Source organism: Acinonyx jubatus, chromosome B3 (genome assembly GCF_027475565.1).
Source record: "Acinonyx jubatus isolate Ajub_Pintada_27869175 chromosome B3, VMU_Ajub_asm_v1.0, whole genome shotgun sequence".
In the NCBI taxonomy this organism is placed as follows: Eukaryota; Metazoa; Chordata; class Mammalia; order Carnivora; family Felidae; genus Acinonyx; species Acinonyx jubatus.
In genome coordinates this window covers 2,783,628-2,803,612 of record NC_069386.1, presented here as the reverse complement: position 1 = coordinate 2,803,612, position 19,985 = coordinate 2,783,628, and the positions used below count along the sequence as shown (strand labels likewise).

The window sequence follows — 19,985 nt, the reverse complement described above, 5'->3', positions numbered from 1 at the left end:
AGCTCCGCTCCTGCGTATCTGCAGCCCTAGAGGTGGGTGGAGAACAGAGGGTCCTACAGGGCCGGCTGCCTCTTCCTCGGAAGGCTACTGTGGTTGTAAAAGGCAAAGAAACTGTCTTCCTTTACAGAGTCAAGTTTAACGAGCCAGGAATTCCCCATCTCGCAGGTCGACGTTGTACACGAGGGGCACTGACGCGGTGTGCACGTGGGTCGCTGCGTGGGCTCCTTTCCTGGACTCCCCCCGGGAGTTTGCTCACTTCCCCACAAGCCTCGGAGCGTGAGGGTGCCTCATGGCCCCCAGCGGGGTCCCCCCCACCTTGCGTGCTGACCATGCCCTCCCTCAGGTCAACCCTTCATGGAGGCACTAAGGATTCTCTCTTCTTCGTTTTTGTTTTTTTTAATGTTTATTTATTTTTAAGAGAGAGAGAGAGAGAGACAGAGCATGAGCGGGGGAGGGGCAGAGAGAGAGGGAGACCCAGAATCCGAAGCAGGCTCCAGGCTCCGAGCCGTCAGCACAGAGCCCGACGCGGGGCTCGAACCCACGGACCGCGAGATCGTGACCTGAGCCGAAGTCGGCCGCTTAACGGACTGAGCCCCCCGGCGCCCCAAGGGTGCTCTTTTGTCCTCCTCCTCCACCTTCCTTGTTAAATTAATGGACTGTATTTTTTTTTTTTAACGGAATGGTTTTATATGTACAGAAGTGAGTGAACAGAACGGAGAGCTCCCGGGCACTCCCCTGCTGCCCCACAGACTGTCCCTTCTGATCATCACCGGCTTGCCTCACCATCGCGGTACATCTGTTAGAATTCGTGGAACAATTCTGGCACGTTATTGTTGACTAAAGTCCAAGTTTACGGGCAGGATTTCCCCTAGGGTCTCTTCTCTGCTCCGGAACCCCATCCAGGACACCGCATTACAGTCCTTAGTCCTCGGGTCTCCTCAGGCTCCTCCTGGTGGTGACACTTCCCCGGACTGTCCTTGTTTTTGGTGAGCTCGGCGGGTCCACTCTTTTGCAGCGTACGCCCCTCTGTCGGAATCTACCGGACACGTATGCACCATCAGACCAGGGCTCTGGGCTCTGCGGGGAAGGTCACGGGCACCGTCGCACCGTCTTCAGATGCCGTCGGCGTTAGTGGCACACGGGCTGCCGACCCTGGCCGGGCCACCTGGCCGAGGAGAGCTGTCAGGCTGCCCTGGGAGGTCGCTCCTCCCTGCCCCTCCGCCCGCGTGGTGTTTGGGGGGGAGCACGCAGCCGCCATCAGGCGCCTGGGGCCGAGGGTCCTGTCCACCTGCCTGAGGGCAGGGAACGCGCACGAAGCATTTGCAGTCCTTCAGCGTGGGACGGTTGTCTCTTCTCTCATGTGTTGCTTTACCCCATCACTTATTTATAGCAGGATGGACTCAGCGCTATTTATCTTACACCCGGCGTCTAATCCGATACTGCTTCACTGACTTTGTTGCTCAGGTTGTCGGCGCTCCGGCTACGGGGACTCTCAGTCGGTCTCGCGGCCCTTTGACAATCCCGCGTCCGCGCCCTGCATGTTTCCTCACTTTCCTCGTGGGGCGAGCTGCTCCCTTCGCTTTTTTTCATCCCTGGCCCTGTTCTCAGCTCTCTGTTTTCACAGCGAAACGTGCCTCAGCTGCCCGGGGCCCAGAGCAGGTCCAGCCCTCTCCCGTGGCCGCCGGTGGCTCTGAGCAGGAGTCATTCACTCCTCCTCGTCACTGCACAGGGACTTGGACGGGGGGAGTCGGCAGAGGACCGGAGTGCGAGCCTTCCCCTGCAGGGTGCGGCCACTTCCTTGCAAGTGTGTGGGGCGGGGGGTGCCTCCTTAGCCCCCACCTGGAGCAGCCCCCCGCACTACGCTGCCCCCCCGAGGGAACGCGGCCGTGGCCCCTCGGCCCGTCCCCGCCAGGACACCGCCCGGCCTCCGGCTCGGCTTGGGCTGTCGGCCGTGCCCCTCCCCACCAGGTAACAGAAAGGCCCTTGGGGGTAACTCCTCAGCAGCCAGCCGTGGCCCGCGGGCAGCTCTGAGCTCCGCTCCCCCCACCCCCTACCATGGAAAATTGTCCGCAGCGGCCAGGGGGAGGTGTGACCCGTGTCGAGTCGAGGTTACTCACCACAGGATGGCTTTGGGCAGGGGGGGTTTCAGTGACATTCAGCAATGGGAAAAGACACAAGCCTCACTGCTCTATTTTTATGAGAGGGCGTGCATATTTATATATCGGCCTCATATTTAAATGTTCCAGTTTGGGCTATGGTTTTTTGAAAAAGTACTATTTTTTTTTCCTTTTTATAGAAACAGAGTTCACTTTGAATTGTGGCAGGTTTTTTTGTTTGTTTGTTTTTCAAAGAGCAGTCCGCGTTTGAACTGCATGACAACCACATGAACAGGATTTCAAGAAATCCTACGGGACCCCACCAGAAAGGGAACGGAGGGGTTGTCTGCTGTGTTGCTCACGGCTAAACGTCATTGTCACTGGGGCCTGTGGTCCCGACCACAAACATGTGACCGAGGACACGGATGGGGAGGCTGAGCTGAGTCAGATCTTCCGCTCGCCTTAGCGCTGGCTCTGCAGAGGGCAGCGTGGGCCCCACTCCCGGGCCTGACTCCCTGGGGGCCGGGGAGTGTGGGCCTCGCGTCGCTGAGCCCACCAGGAGGGTGGGCGTTAAACGCTTCCGCGGCCCCAGGTGGGGGCCAGACCCTCGCTCGCGTTGAGCTCGGGAGGGAGGATGAGTTCGGGTCTTTGGATGCTGGGGCGAAGAAAACCACCCCGCGGAAGTCCACGTTCCGTGGACCGGCTCCCTGACGTCCGGGCCCCGCGTCCCGCGCTCACACTCGCCACGGGATGGGCCCGCGGTCGCCCTACCAAGTGCCCACGGTTGCGGTGTGGCTCCGGGTGCCGGGCACCGTGTCAAGTACGCCGCGGGTTTGTGTGACCCCACTGGAGCCTCGTCCCCGCGTCCCTGTGTCCCCGCGAGCAGGTGACATCGCGCTCCTCCGTCCACAGACCACCGAGCAGGGGCTCGGGGAGGTCGGTGAGCCGTGGGGCTGGGGTCAGAGCCTTCACCTGCCCCCCTGTAACCACGGGTCCCGGCGCAGGAACCAGAAGACCTAGAGCGCGGTTCCGTGTCTGCCCCTAACTGGCCGGCTCGGCGGGAGCAAAGCCACTGGCCACGTGTGACCCCCCGATGCCCTGCGGGTCACGGGGAGCCGACTGCCCCTGCCCCCTGCCCGTCAGGCTGCTCTGAAAACACACATGTGTGCACGTGACGTGTCCCCGCTGCCAGTGGTGACGGGCCTCCGTCAAAATGTCCCCTCTGGAGGCACGTCCTGCTCTCCAGGGGACGCTCCCACGTACCGTCCCCGGGGCAGGCCTGCGGGCGCAGCAGGAGAGGCGGCACCTGCCGTGGGCACCGCCGGGCCCTCGTGCCCTGGAGCCGGTCGGGGGGAGGTTCCGTGGCTCATCCTCTGGACCTCACCCGCGGTCAGATTCTGAACTTGCCCTCCTCCCAGCGGGACGAGACTGGGATGAGCCCACCCGGTCCCGGAAGTAGGCTGTCCTCCTGTCCCACCCTCCCCGGCGGGAGTTCGTATCTCCGGCAGCCTGTGTCCCCGCCACGGGGCCAGTGCCCACTGTGCCCTCGCCAAGCCACCCTCCACCCGGCCACATAGACCCCTGCCCGTCCCCGTCTGTGGCCCACCCCCTTGCAGGGCAGCCCCGTCACCCTGGCTGCCGCCTTCCCCAGCCTCACCTCGCACCTGCCCCCGCCAGCCTCGCTCAGGGGCTCGGGGGGGCTCAGGGGGCCCCCGCCAGCATCGCTCAGGGGCTCGGGGAGGGTTCGGGGGGCCCCCGCCAGCCTCGCTCCCTGCTCTGCCTACCCTGACCCTCCCCTGGAGCTCTGCTCCGGCGACGCTCTTCCAGAAAAACCTCTGTTCCCATCACCCCTACTAGGGGCTTCTCCTGGAGCTCCCCCTCTGCCCCCCTTGGACTTTGTACTTCTCCCCTCCATGAGGGCAGGGACTTGAACGGACAGGTCCTCGTGCCTGGTTAACGCCGGCAGAAGGGATGTTCTCGGCTGGGTGGGTGACCGTGGGGCCGGGCACGCGGTGGCTGGGCCTCTGGTTGGACCCTGCTCGTGCTCCCCGAGGCCGTGTGGGGGGCTCCACCCCCTCTCGGGGCCACCCGCGCCCTGACCCTCCCACCCATCACCGAGCCTGCAGGCTGGCCCTACACAGCAGCGCGAGCACAGGCAGGGCCCGCGAGCAGCAGAGGTGAAAGGTGCCAGAGTGGGTGCCCGCTGGCCCCGCGGGTCGGGCTCGGGGAGGAGTCTGAGTGGCTCTCCTCCTTTCCTGGCGGACTCGGGGTGAATCCCCATCGCTGGCCGGCATACAGATAGAAGAAACCAGCTGAAAATCCACCCGCTCCCCTGAGGCAGAAAACCATCAGACTTTACCACATTCACTTGAGCGAAGAAAACGTCAGATTTGCTCAGAACAGGATAGAAAAGTGCGTCCCCTCCCGTGTGTGCAGTTGCAGCCACGTAATGCGTGATCTCCTGTCTTGGGGCAGATTCCTCCCTTAACACAGGTGCCACGGAGGAAGAGCCACGGCCGTGGTACCCGCAGCCTGGATTCTACTGGGACAGGCCTGCGGGCGACGGGCGAGGGCAGACGGGACTGCGCCTCCTGCCCGAGACACTCCGTGGGCATTTGCTGTGAGCGGTAACCTCTCTCGTGTCTTGCCACGGACCTGTGAGGAATATAAATGCTGGTGGATGGGAGCAGGGCCCAAGCGGACTTTGTGGACAGAAATGTAATTCTTATGGAATGCAAACCAACAAACAAACTCAGCAAAATTCTCTGCAGTCTAGAATCTTCTGGGAAAGTGTTGCCCTAAATTACGGAGTCTGTTCGAGATGAAAGTCTGTGTCTCAGGACATAATTATTATTTTAACCATTTTGGAAGGAAATGATTCTCCCTGAAGGCTGAGCTCCTTGAAGGCAGAGTTGTGTCTGACTCCCCACATCAGCCGTGGGGCCTGGCTGTCAGGATTGTCTTGCTGACACCTCTTTCTCGTTTTCTTCCTTTCTCCCAGAACCTCCGCGCTGTTGGGGGCTTTCCTGGAACCCTTCCTTTCCCCCTTCTCCTTGCACATTGGAACAGTCAGTGAGATATGAGCAAGATTAGGTAAAGATGAGAGCTGTTTCAAAGAGGTCAATTCAGATGGGAAGTATGCCTCCCTGTCCCCAACACTTCCCTTTCCTCCTCCCTGCTGACTGGAATTTAGATGTGATGACTGGAATTGCAGCAGCCATCTTGTGATCACGAGGTGACTTTGAGGCTGGAAGCCACATGCTAAGAATGGTGAACAAGAAAGATAGAAGGTTCCTGATGAGATCAAGAGCCACCCCAGTCTTGGACTCCCTACCTCCAGGTTTCCTGTTATGTTGAAGAAACTGCCCCCCCCCCCCCCCCCCACCGCCCTGCCAGGCTTGGTTCAACCGCTTTTGTTTGGGGTCCCTGCAACTAGTGGCCAAAGCAATGGCTAACTAATGTGCTCGCAAAGAGCCTGACGTAGAGGAGGGACTTGGTAAAAGACCGGATGGACCCATGGTATGGTCTTGTAATGAGCCCTCAAGACCTTGAGGGATGCAAGGCTATTTGTCTTGTGACGTGATGGCCCAGATTTCGCACTGACTCCTCGTTCACGATCTTTCCCGTCGGGACTTTCCGGCATGTTGGGTGCCACTTTCCAGCCTGTGCTGTTGGCACATTCCTCCATCCGCTTCTAGTTTGTTCCTTCTGATCTGCTGTGAGTTTAGAAACCCTCCCTCTGATTGTGTTAGAGCTGCACGTTGAGTAAGAGCACAGGGGCTCTGGGTGAGGTGGACCGAGAGGCTGGCCTTTGAATCTGGGTGAGGAAAATGCTCCTGTGGGTGAACTGTGTTTCGTTTGGGCTGCTCAGAAGCCTTTGCAGTCATTTCCCCCTTTGGCCACATTTCAGGCCCGCCAGTTTGCTGCAGAGGTGGCTCTAGAAGGGTGTGAATTCTGAGAGCTGCAGCCCAAGCTTCTGAGAGCCCGTGCACGGGGAGGGCGGGGTCAGCGTCGTGAACAAATAAATACTCAGTGAGGCTTCGAGCTCCCGTCAGCCGGGCTGACTTTGGAACTAGGCCGAAGTTCTAACGAGATAGGTGACTTAAGTCACTGGTGGTTTTCAGGCCTTTCTTCTTTGTGTGCTTTGAAGGGTCCTGCTGAATTATTCGCTAAAAACAGTTCCAGGGCAGAGACGGATCTAGAAAGAGGCCATGACACGGACAGGAGGTGTTGACACAGGAGAGTTAAGAGTGAACGAAGCAGAGACACGAAGACTAATGTGGACATTTCCTAATTGGTCCCAAGTGTGCTTCCACTGACCCCTCCCATTTAGCCCCGAGGGCTCCAGTAAGGAGACCTGTGCAGACAGGGCCCTCCTACACAGGCGGGGCCGAAGGAGTCCCAGGCCCACGCTAAGGAGGCCCGTGTGCTTGCGGGAGGAAGCCGAAGATGCGGTGTTGTCGGGAGATGCCTGGGCACTTCTTACGGGGTGGAGACAGGTAGTGACCGGTGCCAGGCGGGTCACGAGGCGTGTGCTTGGCATAGCGTGAGCGCCCGTGTCCTTTGCACATTTCAGTAATGCTGGGGTTCTAGACGCCGATGCCAGTAGGGGTCCGTGTGCGGCGTCAGAAGGGGGAAGCAGGGCCCCAAGAATGATACGGGCCAGAGACACAGGGAGACTCCTGCTCAGCACGTGGGACGTGTGCGTGTGCATGCACACGTGTGTGCACGTGGATGGGTGTGTGTGCATGTGCATACATGTGAGTGTGTGTGTGTGCTTGAACACAGTCGGTGACATGGACCCGGGCCGGGAAAGGGATCAGACGCGGTTCCTAAGTAGGACAATCAGATCTCTCAGGGTGGGGATCTTGGGGCCTAAAACTTCAGACTTTGGCCCACTCACCACTCACTGCAGGCCAGCAGCGGGAGGTACCAGAGCGTGGCCTCACCTGCTGTGGCTCCTGCCTGCACATGTGTCCCTTTGGTTGGGGACCCTGTGGAGAAGGAGTGGAGCAGGTATTTAATTAGATTTTACTTCATCTAATTATAGGCCAATGTCTTCTTGGTAATCGTTTCATTCAAAAATTAAGACAAATTAAAAAAAAAATTTTAATGTTTATTTATTTTTGAGAGAGAGAGAGAGAGAGAGAGGGCGCGCGCGAGCGTGCGCACAAGTGGGGGAGGGGCAGAGAGAGAAGGAGACACAGAATCCGAAGCAGGCTCCAGGCTCCGAGCTGTCCGCACAGAGCCCGACGCGGGGCTCGAACTCACAAACTGAACTGCGAGATCATGACCTGGGCCGACGGACACTCAACCGACTGAGCCACCTAGGAGCCCCTTAAAATTAAAACAGATTTTTAATGTTTGTTTATTTTTGAGAGAGAGCGAGAAAGACAGAGCACGAGTGGAAGAAGGGCAGAGAGAGAGAGGGAGACACAGAATCCGAAGCAGGCTCCAGGCTCCGAGCTGTCCGCACAGAGCCCGACGCGGGGCTCGAACTCACAAACTGAACTGTGAGATCATGACCTGGGCCGACGGACACTCAACCGACTGACCCACCGAGGCGCCCCATCATTCAAAAATGTTTAAATTACAGAGCTTTTCATGTGTGATGCAAACCTTTTAAGCAGTCCAGAAGCTAGTGCAGTAAACAGTGAAAATCTTCTGTTTCTCCTCTACTCCCCTTCCCGGTACAGAGTGAACCCTTATGTGGAGTCAGACCTACACTTCCAGACCTTTCCCTGGGCAAACACACATGCACACACACACACACGCACACACACACGGACGCAGTGAGATGATCCTGTATGTATCCTAAACTACAACTGAAGAAACCTCAGTCGATTGTGGTTATCTTTCCGCGTTGATACATGTATATTTAATTCATTCCTTTCTTACCTGCTCTGTCCTGGTCCATTGTGTGGATCGTTGGTAATTTGTCGAGTCACCCCTTATCAGAAGGCATTAGATGGTCTCCGGTGTTCTGCTGTTAGAGACAAATTAACGAGGGCATGAGCAGTGAGGTGAGCGACCGGCACTTCGTAGGACACGGTCCTGGAGGAGGGTCACCGGATCAGAGGGTGTCCCGGCCACGGCTGGTCGACAGGCACCATCGAGTTCCCTCCCCACAGCGTCCATGCCCTTGTTCCAATGGGCAAGCGTAATGAGTAGCAAGCCCGAGCGCAAGCCCCACGCTGAATGTCCGTCCCCTCTCCTTCCCCACGCCCCTTGTTGGCCGACAGTTTGACCTTTGCCGTCGCCACCAGCAGCAGCCAGCCCTGCGTGTCGACACGTCTGAGGACTGCAGGCTCCGTGCCCGGGGTTCCGCACGCTCCGTGTCCCAAGGGAGTCTGCCCCACGTGGCCTGCCCCTCGTGTTCCTCTGGACGCCGTCCTTGACGTGCCCACAGACCCCGCTGCCCCCCACCCCTGCTTCCACCTCGGCACCCACCACACCCGAAGCTGTTCGTTGGGGTGTTTACCTGGTTTTCCCAGGAAGTCGGGGACGGAGTGACAGCCCCCTGAGTGTGGTGCACGCTGTCGAACGATCCGATGATGACTTCCGGGTACTTCTCGGTTCACATTGGTGTTTTCCGGGCACCCCCAGCCCACCCTGAGGCTGGTGGGTGTTCAGGCCAGGCCGGTTGATCCGCTCAGTCGTCCTCAGGAACGTGAGCCAGAACGGGCAGCCCAGCGGCACGCGGGGGCGAAGAGGTGGCCGTGGGGGCTGGGCAGGGGTCAGCTAGTGTTGTGGGCGCAGACGAAAGTCGAAACCGTGTGGGTTCTTTGGGGTGCGAGGAGAAGAGTTCACAGGGAGCGACCTGACAGGAAAGGTCAGACGTCAGGGGGCTCCTGGCATAGTCAGGGGGACTTCCCGGAGGAAGGGGACTCAGGCGTCAGGCAGGTGCAGGTTTGAGTCCCAGCTCTGCCACTTATAAGCTGCGCGCCCCTGAGCCTGATATTTAATAAGCAGTGCCCCCCCCCCCCCCCACGCTCTCGGTATGGCGCACTGGGCTCTGAGAAAAGAGTGGGAGTGTGTCTTTTCTCTGCTCAGCACCCTTCAAACAATTAGCCGTGTAAATAGAATTGCTTATCTACTCTCTCCTCTAGAAGGGACCCTAAAAGACTGGCAGAGATGCATCGGTACTCCTGAAACCCCTTCTCCAGACCCAACACGCCCGGCGCCCGTCTCCCGGTCCTCCGACCCCGTCTCCCGGTGGTCCCCGGAGGGCGGCCCTGGGGTCCAGTGTCGTGCGGGTGCAGCTGACGAGCCCAGGCACAGAGGGCCCTGTCAGCCACTCCTGCTCACCCCTCGTCGTTAGTGAGCATTGACAGTCTTGCTTTTAACATTCTGGTCGTGCTGGTTGCCTTATAGTGAGCTCGTAGAGGTCAGAAACTCTTACGTACTCACTCTGACAACGTTTTTGCTGCTAGAGAAATCCTTTGCTGCCACGCCCCATCTTGATTGGGTGAGATCCTCCTGGTCGTCGTCTCAGCTTGGTGGGATATCTTGGGTCCTCCTTCCTCTGTCCGGAGACACCTCCTCGAAGGTGGTTGCTGCAGCCGAGACGATGGTTCCTCACCGTCGTTGCCCCCTTCCTCAGGACGGGAGACCCCCCAGGGCCCCCCCAGCGTGCCCCCACCCATGCCTACTGTGTGCTCTTCCCGATGCCTAAGCAGAGTGAGATGCTCTCAGGAGGTGGCCGTTCCTCTTTACTTGTCCAGCCTGAGACTGTGGCCCTTCTTGGCTTCCGCGGTATCTGCTCTCGAGCGGAGTTGCAAGATCTTTCCCCACGTGAAATCTTCCATTCGCAGAAGCTGCCGTCCGGAAGGCCATGGGCCGCCTGGAATGTTTACTGAGAGTCAGTCATTTGCCCCAAGGGTGGCCCGAGCACACACACAACCACGGCTTGTCGTTTCCAAAGTGGAAGCGGGGGAGTCGGGCAGTGTCAGAGCACAGCCCTCCCCGGCTCAGGGGGTGGAGGCGGAGAGATCTCTCAGTCTCTCTGACTGCGGAGCGGAGCTCAGCATCAAGCCCCAGGGACAGAAACGCAGCGCACTCGCAAAGGTCTGAGCAAACGCGGTCCAACAAAGCGTGTTCCGGAATCGGCAGGAAACGCATTTGCTCCAGGAGCACCCGTCCTCCGGGCAGGCGTTTGTGGTTCTCACACGCTGCTCGCTGACCGTTCGCTTTTGGCCCCTTCCCAGCCCTGTGTAAATAAAGACGATTTATCGCGTGAGACGCAGGACTTTCCCTTCCTAAATCGCAAGAACGGAGTAACGGGAACGACGAGAGGCCAGTTGTCTGGGAGAGGCATGGAGTCACCTAACAGCACGGCCGCGAGCCGTAAAGGGAGGAGTTGGCATCAGAACTGTCTGAGGGCGCTCTCTGGGGTGATGGAAATGTCCTGTGATGTATGCTGTCCGGTGTGGTGGCCATCGAGCACGGCCAGCGCGACACAGGCCCTGAGTTTTTGACTGCGTGGACTGTTGGTGAATCGTAAGTGGCCGCACGTGGCCAGACGGCGTGGCTCCGAGCCACGGAGCCGCAGTGTCGCTCCCTCGGCTGTTACTCAGGGGAAGTTCTGTGAGCAGCCTCCACCTGCCCCGTGGGAGCTGACTGCGTGCGCCCGGTGCGGGTCACAGGCCACGGCCCCGCTGTGCAGAGAGGTTAAAGTGTGTGGGGGCTGAAGGACGAGGAAAGAGACGGGCTGGTGAGTGTGGAAGGTACCAGAACACCGGTGCGCGCACAGCAGGACCCTGAGGGTGTGATGTGTAACCTCGTGTTTGGGAAGTGCTCCTGGAGTCCTGGGCCTGGTGCTCGCGGTCCGAAGGGACCCGGAAGCTGCAGCTGCAGCCCTCCCCCCTTGACCCGCTTTGTGACTTTACGTCAGCGTCTGCAAACCATACAAACGCTTCTGTCTGTTTTGGTGTCATCCACAAGCCCATTAACCCAATACCGACAGGAGATGTGCTTTTCCCGCCGATGAGCCCCCACGCGCCCCGTGTCTCCTGGTCAGCAAGAAGGCCCAGGGGGCAAAGTGGTGTCACTGGGAACGCAGATGGGGTCTCCAAAGCAGGGTGTGAGTGGGTGGGCTTCAACAGAGAACACATGCAGGGCGGCACACGGCGTCCGTTCCCTCCACACGGCGCGTCCAGGGCAGGCGCATCCGCGGAGGTTTCAGGGGTTGGGAGTGGGGGCTGGGGAGAGAGCAAGAGGCAGAGAGGAGGGTCCGAATGGGGTAGAAGGAGCCGTGTAGGCAGGTTTTCTGCACTGATTATTCCTCTGACTGTCCTCACCTCTAGAACAGGGACCCTACACGTGCCTACTGCGGAGGGTCGCAGGGAGGAATAAATGAGAAAATGCAGAGTGTTTTATCACAGTGCCTGGCATACGGTAAGGGCTCGATGCAGGGTGGTTTTATTATTATTCTCGCAGGTGCTGAGGGAAATGCAGCGGAAAACAGTGTTGGCGGATCGCTCCACACCTGCCGAATAGACACCTGGGACCCCTGCTGCCCAGCACACGCGCAGATCGTAACCCAGTGTGCTTTGCGGGAAGAGCAGCGTGGCAGTGCAGAAGGGCCAGAGCCAGCAAACACGGTGACGAGCTCCGAGCCAGGACTCCCAAGGACGCCCAGGGTCCCAAGTGAGATGGGGCCTCACCTGCCAGGTGCTTCCGTAGTTTAGAGTCAGAAGCAGGCTTACCAACTGTCAGATGAGACGTGTTCCGCCCTCCCTCCTGACAGACTTGCGCAGCACTTAGAAGGCCAGGCTCGGGTGTGAAGTTCTCAGACTCTGGCCCCCAGGCCCGTCCTGTCCCCGGCTCCTGGGTCACCTGGCATCGGGAGCGACCTCGTGTGGCTGCGTGTGGGCAGCCCGGCTCCCACGTGCGGACTCGGTCCGCTGACCCAGGGTGCCTCAGCCACCCCTCACGTCCACGTCTGTGCCTACTGCTGGTGAGAATGGACCTCAGGAGGAGAGATCCAGAACGCACATCTGGAGATGAGCTGGGGGCTGCTGGGGCAGGGGCTCGGGCTCCTGGGAGGGTCCCAGGTCCCTGGAAGAAGGGCTGTGGACTTGAAGTGGGCAGGCTCCTTTGGGGACTCGTCATCACGTGGGGAGGGACGCAGCCAGAAGGGGCCGGGGGAACGGTCTTGCCTGATCTGAGTGTGGCTTTGCTTTGATCACTTCCTTAGAACGTCTCCAAGGAAGATAAAGGGGGAGAGTTCGGTAGGATTGAAGAACCCAGGGCACTGCCGTATATCTGACATTGGGGAAAACACACAAACAAAAACAACCCAGTGCCCGAAAGGAGGACGTGTTAAGACAGACATGGGGAAGCTGTTCAGGGAGATCGTCCACTACCGGTGCCACCGGGGAGTACCCACACGGCAACACGGGGTGATGTACGTGCAGGTGTAAGACAGCTGTGGGAACATCTGTGTACCCCAGAGGAGGCCTGGGAGCCGGTCTGCAGACGTGACAACAGCTGCCCACAGGAGGGTCTAGGAGATTTCTTCCCCGGGCTGTTCTACTGTGGCTGGGGAGAGGCAAGGACTTCGGGGTCTGGCAGGTGGGGCCCCGTGGGCAGGAGCCAGCTGGTTGTGGGGGTCGAGGGGCTGGGTGTGGCATCTTGCGCCTGGTTGCTCGGTCCTGCTCCTGGTTGCGGGGTCCGGCGGCTGGTTGCGGTGTCCTGCGGCTGGGTGCGGGTGTCCTGCGGCTGGGTGCGGGGTCCGGCGGCTGGGTGTGGGGTCCGGCGGCTGGTTGCGGGTGTCCTGCGGCTGGGTGCGGGGTCCAGCGGCTGGTTGTGGGTGTCCGGCGGCTGGTTGTGGGTGTCCTGCGGCTGGTTGTGGGTGTCCTGCGGCTAGGTGCGGGGTCCGGCGGCTGGGTGCGGGGTCCGGCGGCTGGTTGTGGGTGTCCTGCGGCTGGGTGCGGGGTCCGGCGGCTGGGTGCGGGGTCCGGCGGCTGGTTGTGGGTGTCCTGCGGCTGGTTTTGGGTGTCCTGCGGCTGGTTGTGGGTGTCCGGCGGCTGGGTGCGGGGGTCCGGCGGCTGGGTGCGGGGTCCGGCGGCTGGGTGCGGGGGTCCGGCGGCTGGTTGTGGGTGTCCGGCGGCTGGGTGCGGGGTCCGGCGGCTGGGTGCGGGGGTCCGGCGGCTGGGTGCGGGGGTCCGGCGGCTGGGTGCGGGGTCCGGCGGCTGGTTGTTGGGTCCTAGCACTTCAGGCCTTCGGCCCGCTCGGCGCAGGGGGAGGCATCGTGAGTCCCCTGGGGACCCCGTTCGGCCCCGCGCCTCCCCCGGATGCCGGCCCGCGCCACCAGCCGTGCCTTCGAGCCTGCCGTGGAGGCTCACGCTGCTCTCTGCCGCACTTACTGAGCGCTTGCCGTGCGCCGGTCCGGATGTGCCCGTGTCAGAGCCCCGGCAGCCGTGGTGAGAGCGAGCCTGGGCACCGCAGGCCGGCGGGCAGCAGTGGCCCCACGTCGCACACCTGGGAGGGAGAAGCGGACTTGGAACTGCGGGTTCCAGCTGTGCGCATTCACCCGGAAACCAAAAGGCAGATGCCCCAGCGCCCCTTCGTCTGGGGCTGGAGGCGGTCGGGGCTCACCCCCCGCGCCGCGTGTCCGCGGACCTCAGATGGGTCAGGCGGTTAAACGCGAAACCCACCGGGCGCCTGGGCGGCTCAGTCGGTTGAGCGTCTGACTTCAGCTCGGGTCACGATCTCAGTTTGTGGGATCGAGCCCCGCGTCTGGCTCTGTGCTGACGGCTTTGCACCCTCTCTCTCCCTGTCTCTCTGCCCCCCTCAAAATAAACACTAAATGCGAACCCTACCAAGCAAACCATGGAACAAGTAGAAGAGAAAGCAAAGGCCTGCCCGCTCTTGGGCAGGGCCCCCTCCTGGAACTCCGTCTTCTGCACAGCTTCCCGTCAGTGTCCCGGGACACCAAGGCTGCTGGCCTGCCTCCTACATCTCCGGCCAGCCTCCCAGGCCAGCTCCCTGTGCCCGGCCTCTGCATGATGGAGCCCTGGGGCCTCAGTTTCTCACTTCTTCTCTTTCGTACTTTCTTCCTATGTGGTCCTCGGGGCTCTGGCCTTTGTCATTATTACTGCTGCCAACGCCTCCCCCCAATGCCTGTGACTCCAGCCCTGACCGCCAGCCTGCAGACACTTGACTATTCTCCATGGAGAGACAGTAGGAGCGACAGAGGAAAGGAGGATAAGGTGTGTGCGAGTCCGTGTGCCTGCGCAGCTCCCACGTTTGGAAATAACTCGAAGTTGGGGCGCCTGGGCGGCTCAGTCGGTTGAACTTCGGGCTTCGGCTCAGGTCACGACCTCACGGTTCGTGGGTTCGAGCCCCACGTCCGGCTCTGTGCGGACCGCTCGGAGCCCGGAGCCCGCTTCGGATTCTGTGTCTCCCTCTCTCTCTGCCCCTCCCCTGCTTATGCTCTCTCTCTGTTTCTCTCTCAAAGCTAAATAAACATTAAAGAAAAATTGAAATAAACCGAAGAAGATGTAATTAGACTGAGAAATACTGGTGACATAAGCACAAAGAATGACAAGTGTGCGAAGTGTTTGTCTGTTGGACGAGTACGCATCGAACACCTACTATGTGCTAGGAGGGGAGGAGACAGAACGAAACCAACACCGTCCATCTTCATGGAGCTTTGAGTCTGACGGGGAGATGAACAGTGAAAGTAAGGAAAAAAGAAACTGAGAGGTTCTGCTCTCATCTAACTGTGTGCGATCTAGCCGTCACACGCGGGTCTCCCTGGCTCGGCCGGGAGCTCCCGGAGAGCCGCTCAGCTCCTCTCTGTGTCTCCATCGCCTGGCCCGTGCTTACTGCTCTGAGGTTTTAGAGGAAAGAGTGTGTCCCATGGAGCGGGCAGAAGGGTTAGAACAACCGGGCAGGAGCAGAATGTCCAGAGCAATTGCCGAATTCTGCAGCGGGGGGGCAGAGGAGAGTTCTCTTACGGGGCCCTCCAGGCACCTGCAGACCAAGGTGGGCAGGCCCAGCGGGTGGACAGCAGCCCTAGTCTGGAGAGGCCACACGGGGCCCCAGAAGCCCGTGTCCTGCGTGAGAGGTACAGCACCTGCCCACCTCCAGGACCGGTACAGATCTAGGACCAGCTCAGACGCCCGCAGGGGTAGAGGGCCACGAGTGGTGGCCTCCCGTTCAGGAAGTGCCTCAAATTTAGACTTGGGGTTGTCTCTCAACGAGGTTATAAATACGGACACGGAGAAACACCAGTGGGATTGGAGAAAAAAAAAGCTTAATGGTTTCGTGCCTGTGTGTCATGACCAGACTATATTGCTTCCCACGTATTGTGACACTTTTGTAAATAAATCCTGTCGTTGTCTGGGAGTTACCGTGATCCGGTCGCACTGTCGTTGGTTGATGCAAAACGTTTAATGTAGATGTTCTTTTCTTGTATCAAAAAACATACTGGAGTCCTCAAACACGAGTCCGGTTTAAGTCTCTCTTGATTCTGATTGCACGTTCCAGGGCGAGAAGGCTGCCCGGGGCCCTCAAAACTCTGAAGAAGAGGGGCTCGTGCTTATTTCCTTCGGGTCAGCTTTGTGTAGGTCGTCTCTGGTGTTAATTTGGCCCTTGTCGACTTCCCAAATTATTAAGGGTGCCATTAAGAAGAGAAGTTGCTGAGTGGGGAGAACCTTGGGGTCACGCCCCCAGTGTCCCCCCAGGGACCGTGCCTGAGGGGTCAGATTACAGGATGTCGCAGAGCTGGGATGTAGGGGCAGTGCCAGCCCTTGAGTGATCTCAGCCTTCCGACCGTTTCCTCACCCCGGCCCTTCCCACTGGAGATTCCGGAAGGGAGGTTTATGGGCCTGGGGTGGGTGGTCGAGGTCCTGAGACCTGCTGGTCCTGCTGAGGGAGGGCGGTGGGGACTGGCTGGACGCTCTCGGTGCCCCCCCCCCCCCCACACACACACACGTGCAACAGGGAAGATGCCCTGGCCGTCTGTAGCGGCCTGGGCAGCCGGGCATTCCGCTTTGCAGAAAGTCGCCCCGTCCCCACACTGGCCCGTCTCCCTGTTGACATGTTTCCAAGTGCTCTTTCCATTTGTTGGGTCCCCGGGGCCCGGTGGCCCCGTGCCTCAGCAAACAGCGACCGGGCCTACAGCACTCTATACAGTGCTATAGACACTCTAGTCAAAACAAAATACCGACACTCGGCGGAAGCCAGTTGCACGGGTTGGCCCTGCAAACTTAGTTCTAGTCGCCTGTGTGTTAACTTCGGCTGGGATCTGCCCATTGGCCTGGCCCTGCCCTAGCCCTCCCACAGCCGTGGTCCCCCTCGAAGGGAGAGGGTCTCTAGGACCAAGGAACACAACGCCTGAGCCCTGCGCGCCCTCTCCCGCATTTTAGGCCACGTTCTGGGTGCCCGTGATGCAGGAAGTCTCTGTCCGAGTGCCCAAGGCCTGTCGTGAGGACTTGCCCAGGCTCTTCTCCTGAGTCCGTCCTCCTGAGGGCAGAGCCTGAGTGGTGAAGAAGGGGCAGCGTTGGAATGGGGGGGGGGGGCGGGGCAGCGGAGCTCGGATGCGTGGGGGCCCGAGATGCTCACCGCTTGTGTGAGGCGTCTCTCCGGGCAGGATGGAGCCGGACAGGAAGGGAAGGGAGGTGGGTCCGCGCTGGCGGCTGGCCCTCCCGCGCCCTCAGGGAGAATTCCAAACTGCGGAGGATCCTGCACTCGGACCTGGCCTTCTAGGTCGAAAACGAAGATCGCGTATGTCACAGTGGAAGCATGGAAGCACGGGATACGCCGTCTTTAATAGTTTGTGAGCTCGACTGGTACCTTGTGAACGTTTGGACACGTGACGTGGATCCCCACTTGCACGCTTGCTCTGGGCTGCGAAGTTCGGGCTCGGTCCCCAAGGCCTGGAGCTCCTGCCAGCAACCAAGCCCTGGGCCTCACGCGCTCTCCTGGCTTTCCAGCTCTTGGCATCCTGTGAGTGTTGGCCGACGGGGCCGAAACCGACCAAGAACGATGAAAGTAGTTTCTTTCCACTGGGTTGTAGGTTCGATCCCTCTGGCTGCAGAAGGGACAAACTGGCTGAAGCCAAGAAACTGGTTTAGCAGAAGAAAGACTCGCGGGGTCCACTTGCTTCACATGTGTTCGCATTGAGCTGCTCAGACCGCGGCGTCCGTCGATTGTCCATCCTGTTTCTCGGCTCTGCTTCTCGTCTGAGCTGCCTTCATTTTGGGGCAACCACGACGGCCATGGGCAACTCCAGCGGAAAGAGAAAACCCCTTTCCTTTTTATCCTCGTTTTCCACAGACCTCAGGAGGAAGGGGCACCAGCAAGGCCTGGCCGTGTTCAAGGTCTGGGACAAGAGGCGGGGAAGGGGGGGACACACCGGGCAGAGCATCAGGTGGGGGGTTTGGGGACCCTCAGGCCACCACTGTGGGAGCTGCGCCCTCCCCTGCACGATCTGCATGCTCCCAAGGTTTCTGTAAAACCCACGGTCATATGCTGAAATCAGATTTCCAGCTCTGAAATCTGAAATTAGATTTCCTACCCTCTGCTGGTAAGTCCTCTTAGAAGCCCTTTGTGAAGCGTAGCACGACCCCTTCCTTGGCATTTGTATAAGATTTTTTTAAGTTTTTTTTTTTTTTTTTAATTTATTTTGAGACAGAGGGAGGGGCAGAGAGAGGGGGAGCAAGAATCCCAAGCAGGCTCCACGCTCTCAGCACACAGCCCTGTGCAGGCATCGATCCCACGAACCCTGAGATCACGACCTGAGCCGAGACCAAGAGTCGGGCGCTCCACCGACTGAGCCCCCCGGGCGCCCCAAGATACTATTTTTTAAACCAGAAAAAAATGGAGACGTTATTTTTCCTAAAAAGGCATAACAGGCCAGGTCCTCTGGAGGCGTCAGACGTCTGCTCCGCGCCGTTTTCCATGTTGTTGCCGTCAGAGCCACGTTGAGGCCATGTTATGGAGCCCGTGGTTCATGTCACTTAGCAGATCTGTTCCCTGGAAGACCAGGAGCCGGCACTTACTTTTTGAAGGTAAAGTGTGTCTTAAAAGCTCCAGGGGGCTGTGCTATTTAAAGGCACAAGGGGTGAGTGGAGCTCTAAGGAGGGGCCCCACTCGGGGCTTTGGCACAAGCAGCTCCCTCTGGGGGCCTTCCCCGGGGCTCGAGGGGAACAAAGACCCTCTGATGGAGAGGTTCTTAACCAGAGTCACCTGGGGAGCTGTGGGCCCTGCCCCCCACCCCACCCCTGCTCCAAAAGCTGCATGGGAGAGGTGAGGGGGTGGCCCTGAAGCTGAAAAAGCTCCTGGTGATTCTGCTGCAGCTTCCTGCTCAGAACCGCCCCCCCCATCCCCGACATGGGGTCTTATTTCAAAGCTTGGGGTTTTACATTCAGCAAAATCCACCGCTTTCAAAGCGGGGCACCCTGGGGGAGTTGCACACCACAGCAGGACGCTTCCCCGCCCCGCCCCTTGGTGAGCAGGGGAGCTGGGACTTTGGGGGGGGGGGGGCTTCTCCTGGTGCTAATAGGTTATATAGGAGGGAAGGCGGAAGGGGGTGCTGCGTGGGGTCCCATGACCTGACACCCAGCTAACCAGCCTTTGGGTTAATTTGTCAGGCCAGGTAACAAAGCTCTCACCGAGGGAGAGTTTCTTCACTGAAAAGAGAAGAAGAGAGACTTGAAAACCAGTACTCCCGGCGTCATCTGCGCCGAGCGTTATTCATTTTACAGTCAGGAAACGCGTCTGGGTATTTTGGGCTACGAGGAGGGAGGGGTGGGCCGGGCTGGGCGTGGGGGTTCAGCTTGCCCTGTTCTGGCCTCAGCGGCCGGCCTGCCCCTGCCAGCGCGCCAGCGGCGGGAGGTGCTGTGTCCTGCGCGGTTGTTCACGGCCATCGCACCTGCAAATCGCTCGCGTCCTTGCCTCCCTGCCGTCTGCCAGCCTCACCCCCTCCTGGCCCAGCGCTCCGCGGGCTCCGGCCGGTGCGGTGAAGTCTTAGTCTCCCGGTCGCCCGTGCTCTGCACGTGCAGTTTCCTCTGCGCAGAAGATGGACAGGAGCCTCTCCTTCCTTCCCTTTCCTGCAGCCCCGGACTCCCTCCAGTCAGCGGATCAGTCACCCTCCCATTCTTAGTCCAGTGCCTCGTCTCAAGACCGCTCTGGCCCCACTTGGAAGACAGCCTCCACCTCGGGGGATCCCTGGGGGCCCTCGCCTGCCATCATAGCAATCCAGGGGATCGCGTCAGAATTGCCTGTTTCCGCGTCTTTGCGCCCTCAGGGTGCTGGTGGGGGCCTACTGAGTTCTTCCGTGCACCAGGCATCGTGCCAGTGCTGGACAGACGTCCTCAGCCTTCGCCGGTACCCCCATTGTACAGCTCGAGAAACTGAGGCTCAGAGCTCGGTAACCGGCTCCCGTCTCGTAAAGAGAACCCAGGGTCATCCTGCCTCCTGGTCTGAGCCCACAGCGGCAGAGTAAGCCAGAGTGGGGCAGAGATGAGCTTCTGTGTTTGTACCTTCAACGGCCAGCCTAGGGGACGGGCTCCAGGCGACTTGCTAAAAGAAGGAATTGGGCTGCGGGCGCGGCTCGGCAGAGTCTACCCCGCACGTCATGCCCCGAGGCCTTAGTTACCTGCCGGCTCCCTTCCTAGGACACCTGGGACGCGGGCCTACGCAGGACTTGGAAGGTTTTCACCAAGGTAACGGGAACCTGAAAGGTTAAGGCAAACCGAGGTGGGCTGCCTAGAGCACTGTCAGCTGTGTGTGTGTGTGTGTGTGTTTGAAAACTGACTCCAAAAGCTGAGGATTTTAAAATAAGTAGGACTCTGTCTCTCTGAGCTTTGCTTCTTTTGGATTCCTTCCTCTTTTTGAACTTAAAAGGTGTAGGGGGCACCTGGGTGGCTCAGTCGG

General features: G+C 59.6%; 1 long non-coding RNA gene across 4 annotated transcripts in view; it reads left to right on the top strand.

Annotated features, from left to right (window-relative positions):
* Positions 1-16,182, top strand: part of LOC113601979 (uncharacterized) — a 30,992-nt gene extending 14,810 nt beyond the window's left edge. The window contains exons 3-4 of one of the 4 annotated variants that reach the window (XR_003423355.2): positions 11,535-12,504; positions 14,560-16,182. This is a non-coding gene — a long non-coding RNA (uncharacterized LOC113601979). Of the gene's footprint in view, positions 1-11,534; positions 12,712-14,559 lie in introns of those variants that run through there. The other 3 variants (XR_008298927.1, XR_003423357.2, XR_008298926.1) reach the window with 3 other exon arrangements.
* The last annotated feature ends 3,803 nt before the right edge of the window (positions 16,183-19,985 follow it).